This window comes from Aulostomus chinensis, chromosome 1 (assembly GCF_037954235.1).
Source record: "Aulostomus chinensis isolate RoL2024-O1b breed Wild chromosome 1, RoL_Achi_v1.0, whole genome shotgun sequence".
NCBI classification, from domain to species: Eukaryota; Metazoa; Chordata; class Actinopteri; order Syngnathiformes; family Aulostomidae; genus Aulostomus; species Aulostomus chinensis.
This window is the reverse complement of record NC_141320.1, coordinates 23,313,007-23,319,762: the sequence shown is the minus strand read 5'-3', so window position 1 is coordinate 23,319,762 and position 6,756 is coordinate 23,313,007.

The window sequence follows — 6,756 nt, the reverse complement described above, 5'->3', positions numbered from 1 at the left end:
TCTCAAAGACAATTCAGTGTTTGATCAGGGATCAATACTTCATGATAAAGATCAGTAATTGGTGCCAAGTGGATCTTTGATGGTGACCTCAGAGAAATCAGATCAGCCCTCACACCCTCCCATCCAATGGTGGCTCCATGATTTCAGCTTCATCCTGTCTCTTTCCTGATGTGTTTTCCCTTCTGCTTTCAAAAACTCTTTACACCCACAACCCTCAAGTCTGGCCTCCACCACCATGATTAGTTTCAGTTTCTTCTAAGCTTCAGTCACACAACACAGGATGGACAAAGGAAGTTTCTCTGTTGTGTCGTCTCAAGTTTTCCTGATCTGAGAAGCTTTGTTAACTTACTCAGCAAGACTGATGTCTCTCAGCTGTGTGTTCTCATCATTGTTCTCCATGTAGACACGTTGTCTACACTGACCATAATCCACTCATCTTCCTTCATTCGTTGCAGTGTCCCAACCAGAGACCAGTCAGGTGGTCTCTGTTCCTGCAGTCATACTGGATATTCGCTATGTGAAGGAGACCGACAAAGTGGTGGTGGACGTGTTGTCTAGAGTTCCTCAGTGTGGTATTTGATTGTGAGCTGTTTTCCTCTCTCTGGTTCTCCTCTTGTCTTTTCCTAGCCTCTTAAATTGCAACAAGAGATGCTGGACCACCGGAGCAGGCCACTAGTTCCCCTCCTGATAGTTTGACCTTATCTGAGCAGTCCAATGGGGGACGTATATGGTTTTTAGAGGTTTAGTGAATTATCATTTTGGGATTCAAGAAAAATTACATTCATGGTATTTTGGTAGCGGGATTCCCTTCAGGACACTGTTCTTGTAGGGGGGTGTGATGGTCCCTTGGCTGGTGTCTTTCATGATGTTTCTTGTGTTGCAGCAGGTAGCTGGAGAGTGGGGAGCTGTTCATTCCTCCTAGTTGGTTAGTTGCTCTCTTCATACAGAACCCGCCTTGCCGGCCAGGAGCCTCTCTTCCTCCTCATCCATTGTCACTTTGATTTTCAGCAGCCAACATCTCTTCCTTACAGCTCCCTTACACTCATGCAACCATAACATTGACTCCATTGCCTGTCAAATCCCATGGCTCTTTTTGTTCTATTTTGTTTTGTTGTTGTTTTCTTGGTTAAAAAAAAACATTATTTGGCTTCCTACCCACATCTCCCACTATTTTGCCACTGCTTCAGAGCTTCGTCGTGAGAAATGGTTTCTCCCCAGTGTGGGTTCTCATGTGACTTTTCAGACGTCCCTATTCTGAGAATTTTTTACCACAAACTGAGCAGGGGAAGGGTTCTCCTCAGTGTGCATTCTCGTGTGTCTTTTCAGACATCCCTTTTCTGAGAATCTTTTGCCACACACAGTGCAGGGGAATGGTTTCTCCCCAGTATGCATTTTCATATGTCTTTTCAGATGTCCCTTTTCTGGGAATCTTTTATGACATACTGAGCAAGGGAATGGTTTCTCCCCAGTGTGCACTTTCATGTGTCTTTTCAGACATCCCCTTTCTGAAAATCTTTTGCAACAAACTGAGCAGGGGAATGGTTTCTCCCCAGTGTGCATTCTCATGTGTCTTTTCAGATGTCCCTTTTCTGAGAATCTTTTACTACACACTGAGCAGGGGAATGGTTTTTCCCCAGTGTGTATTTTTATGTGTGATTCTAGATGTGCCTTCACTGAGAATCTTGTGCCACAAACTGAGCAAGGGAATGGTTTCTCCCCAGTATGTGTTCTCATGTCTTTTCACACATCCCTTATCTGAAAATTTTATGCCACAAACAGAGCAGGGAAATGGTTTCTCCCCAGTGTGCGTTCTCATGTGTCTTTTCAGACATCCCTTTTCTGAAAATTTTTTGACACAAAGTAAGCATGGAAAAGGTTTCTCTCCAGTGTGTGTTCTCATGTGTCTTTTCAGACATCCCTTTTCTGAAAACGTTCTGCCACAAACTGAGCAGGGGAATGGTTTCTCCAAAGTGTGTGTTCTCATGTGTGATTTCAGATTCCCCGTTGAGAATCTTTTACCACAAACTGGGCATGGGAATGGTTTCACTCCAGTATGTGTTCTCATGTGTCTATTCAGACATCCCTTTACAGAAAATCTTTTTCCGCAAACTGAGCAGGGGAATGGTTTCTCTCCAGTATGTGTTCTCATGTGCGTTTTAAGATGTCGCTTTTCTGAGAATCTTTTGCCACACACTGAGCATGGGAATGGTTTCACACCAGTGTGTGTTCTCATGTGAGTATCCAAACTACTTCTGTAACTAAAACCTTTACTGCATGTTGAGCACCTAAATGGATGCTCATCCTCACTACCTTCTGTCTGAGGTTCAGAAGGACCAAAGGTCACGTTCCTGATGATCTCTGATTCTCCTTCAGTCTTTACTTTTTGCTCTTTTGAGCTGCAATGACTCACTTCCTGTCCTGGGCTCGGTTTCTGAAGATAATTCCTCCTTGAGCCAAAGGGTTCCTTGTGCTCAGAGGTGGCCGTGTTATCAGGTCTGACCCAATCATCCTCACTGACTTCAGTCTCAGCTTCAGAAGAGTCTGACATCTGGTCTTCAGTCTTAGGTTGTACAAGTGTATCTGGATCTACCTTGCTGGCTGGTTCTGGTTCTGGTCCTCCACTCTCTTCTCCATCAGCTTCTGTTTTCAGAGGATGAACTGGGCTGCTGCTCAGAGACTCTTCTTTCAAGTTCTCCTCAGTTTGACTCTGATGAAGCTGTGGGAACTGAGGTTTCACTTCGTCTCCTTCACTCTTCACAGGGACCAGAGTGAAGGGGAACGTGGTGATATCAGCCTCCTCCTGCCCTTGAAGCTGCCCTCCCTCCTCACTGATCCTGAGCTCCTCCCACTCCTCTTTAATGTGGGGGGGCTCTGGGTCCTGCAGCTCAGGGGGAACCTCTTCTTTAATCACCAGCAGCTGCTCCACATCTGCAGGACACAAACAGCAACATCAGAAATCTCTTCATTTGACTCTGAAACAGCGGAGCAACAGACAGAAACAGAAATCAACTCAATGAAAAGAGACGTCCTGCTACTGACGACCAGTCAGCAAACTGGGAACAGAAACGCTGGCTTCAGATGCTTGGATCAACGTTGTGTCACCCAGGTCAAAGGTCACTGGTCCCCTCCACTGAATGCCTTTGTCCATTCATAATCACATTCACTCGTTGGAATGTTAATGTCTATAATGGGACAAATGGACAATTCTTGAACGGCCGGTCCAACCCAAGGTCGCCAAGAAAAATCTTTGTTTTTTTAAAGTAGGCCTTTATAATTTCCGTGTCAGCCTACATCTTAATGTCACAAAAGAAGCAACATGCACAGCATCCTGGGCCAGCCTGACACACACACACGACACGGCAAGGCTGAGTGAAGCAGTCCTAGTCCCCTATTATCCAGCTAGAACCCTTCGCTCCCAGGATGCAGGGTTACTGGTGGTTCCTAGAGTTCTAAAAGTAGAATGGGAGCCAGAGCCTTCAGCTATCAGGCTCCCCTCCTGTGGAACAGTTTGAGTCCGGGATGCCCCCCCCCCCCCCCTTAAGACCTTCCTTTTTGATCAAGCTTATAGTTAGGACAGCTTAAACCGGCCCTTCGATATTTTGCTGTAGGCTTCAACCTGGTTTATGCTTCTGCATGGCATCAACGCCGTACCTACACTGTCGACGCAGACCTACGTGGACCCAACGCCGCAGCAGACGTGCACCTCCAAAATGTCCTGACTATTCATTGTGTTGACACGTCGTGACGTGAACATCAAGGACTGTGATTGGTCCGTTCAGAGGAGTCGCCGAATGCATTTAGAGGTGGAAGAACCTCCACGACAAAATGTGCGTCTCCGGAAGAAAATGGCCACAAGTCGTGTTTTTCATGTTCAAAGTTTTCAGTTTGATTCATGAAAACAAAGTCGTTCAAAGAGAAGCACTGGACTTTCTGTTGGAAATAGTTTTGTTTTGGAATCTGACAAGAGCCCCCGAAACCATAGAAAGACACAGCCACACCCCCCTAGCAGCTTGGAGGTGAGCTGCAGAGCAACGCATTCCCTCAACACAGAACTGGGCACTGGGCTTCTCTCTCCTCCTCTCTGTCCTCCTGTACTCATACATGTCACTAACTCCTCTTCTCCCCTCATCCCAGATCCTGGTGCTGCTGAGGAGGCTGCAGACCTGAAGAGGCTCAAGCTGCCACCCGTAGCTCCACCTGCTCACGTCCCCGTCTGTCCATCAGTCTCTTCCCTTCTCTCTCTCTTTATCTCTGTCCCTCTCTTTCCTTCTGCATATCTGTCTTCCTCCATTCTCTGTCTTTGTCTCTGCCCCACTCTCCTGCTCTCTTTCCCTCCAACCGGTCAAAGCAGAAGGCCGTCCCCACTGATCCTGGATCTGCTCCACATTCCTGCCTGTTAAAAGGAAGGTTTTCATCACCACTGTTGCAGGATGTGCTGCTGGTGGAGAATTGTTGGTGGAGGTTCATTGAAGGAGTTTGGTGCTGGACCTGCTCTACTAGTAAAGAGTCATGAGAGAACTTTTGTTGTGATTTGGTTCAATATAAATAAAATTGACTTGACTTGAACGTGATGATAGTGTGGAAAAACTGTCAAAAAGAATGAAGACAGGTGAGAAAGAAAAGGGAGGATTAAAAAGAAGAGATTAAAGAAAAGCTCTGGTCCTGCTGAGTGTTGTGATGCTCCGTGTTTAGCTGTCAAGCTAGCAGCTCTGGACTCACTGATCTGGACTGAAACTGCATTGAAATGAAACAACAGAGCTTCACTGGTGTCTGCAGGAGGTTTGCCTTTGGACTTTGTCCCCTAAAGCTGCTGTAACATTGGTTCATTCTGACGGGACTCATTTGGATATCATCTGCAGGACACAGAGAGACTGCTGACACGTGTGTGTGTGTGTGTGTGTGTGTGTGTGTGTGTGTGTGTGTGTGTGTGTGTGTGCTGCCTGAGTCCCACCAACATTGTGCTGCCTGCTCTTTGACTTTGTCTCAGGGGTTTTTCCAGCTGGTCTGGACCACTTGGTCTGATGAAGCTCCAGCTAGAATTCCTGGACTTTGTTTCTGAGCTACTAAAACCTCCCTTTATGTTGGGAACAATGCAGCAGGTCCCTGCGGGGACTCACCTGCTCTGTCCAGCCTGACTCGGGGCTTCAGCACGGCATCGAGCAGCAACCTCTGCCGGCGGTTCTCCCGCTCGTACTCCACCACGGTTTCCTCCAGCAGAGCCACGATCTGCTCCGCGGCCGCCGCCAGCCGCTCGGTGAGCAGCGCTCTCAGCACCGGGACTCCAGCCGCTGAGTCTCCTTCTCCCAGCTGCAGCAGGAAGTCTTCAGCGGCGGCGAGGATCCGCTCCTGGACCGACACCCGCAGCAGCTGCGCGGCGCACATGTTGAGGTTCTACCGGCGCCACTCAGCCTTCAGGAGACAAAGACCGAGGCCGGGGGTTCACGGACTTCTCCTTCTTTCCTGGTTGTGTTCAAAGCTTCCCGCGTCTTCTTCTCGTTTTGTGAAGCGCGTATTGATGACGTATGTGGTGACGTCCAAAGCCTCGCCAGCCAGCAGTGACCACGTGACTGATCCAGGACCTGCTTCTCCAGCTTGGCGTGAGATTCTAAATGTAAAGCAGTGAAACGCCGTGGTTTCCTCCCTCCTCGTCCAAAAGCGTTCGCTATTTGATCAAAGGAAGGAGAAACAAGTGACTCCATGTTGTGGAGGCTGAACTCAGAGTTGAGAGAACTTTCATTCTGATCTGAGAGCAGCAACAAAGCCACTGAGAAAAACTGAACCACTGTCAGAGTCGGCACAGCATCAGCAGTCAGGCTGTGTTCACACTGGGAGAAACCATCGGACAGAAACCTCCCTCAGTCACACTGAAGGAACCTGAACTGACTGCTGCAGCTGGGACACACACACACACACACACACACACACACACACACACACACACACACACACACACACACACAGCAGGAAACATGGACAGAGAGATAAAAGCACAGGATGCCTCCTCCTCCTCCTTCCAGAGATCAACTGATCTCCAGATTGACTTCAGTTCTTTGATCAGAATTCTTCTTCCTCCTTGATAGATTTATTGATACTTTGTCATAGACGGTCCATTCCTATTGGAGGATGTTAAAGAGCAGAAGAACCAGGTTCCCATGTATGGAACTAGAATATTTATATACTGTATTGCAGTCGTTTCCAACATCCATCCATCCATTGTCTTCCACTTATTCCTGTTAAGGGTCATGGGGGTGGAGCCTATCGCAGAGTCTACAGGTGAGAGGCGGGGTTCACCCTGGACAGGTCACCAGTCCATCACAGGACCAACACATAGAGACAGACAACCATTCACACTCACAGTCACACCTACAGTCAATTTAGAGAATCAATCAGCCTCGTCCTCTCTTGATGTCTTTGGACTGTGGGAGGAAGCTGGAGAACCAGAGAGAACCCACACAGGAACAGGGAGAACATGGAGACTCCACACAGAAAGATCCTGTGCTCCAGCCAGGACTGGAACCCTGAACCTTCTTGCTGTGAGGTATTTTTATCTCACAAGTGGAAAAATGTAGAATCTTCATGTCATTACATGTCGTTCTCCATTGGGTCACTAGGGGGCAGCACCTACCTGCATCACCAATATGAGCCTTCAGTCTGTCAGGGGGTAGAATTCAGTCACCACCAATGACATCAGAGTCCGAGTTTAGACATCAAACACAGACATTAAAGCCTCTCTGATAAAACAAAAATATACTGCAA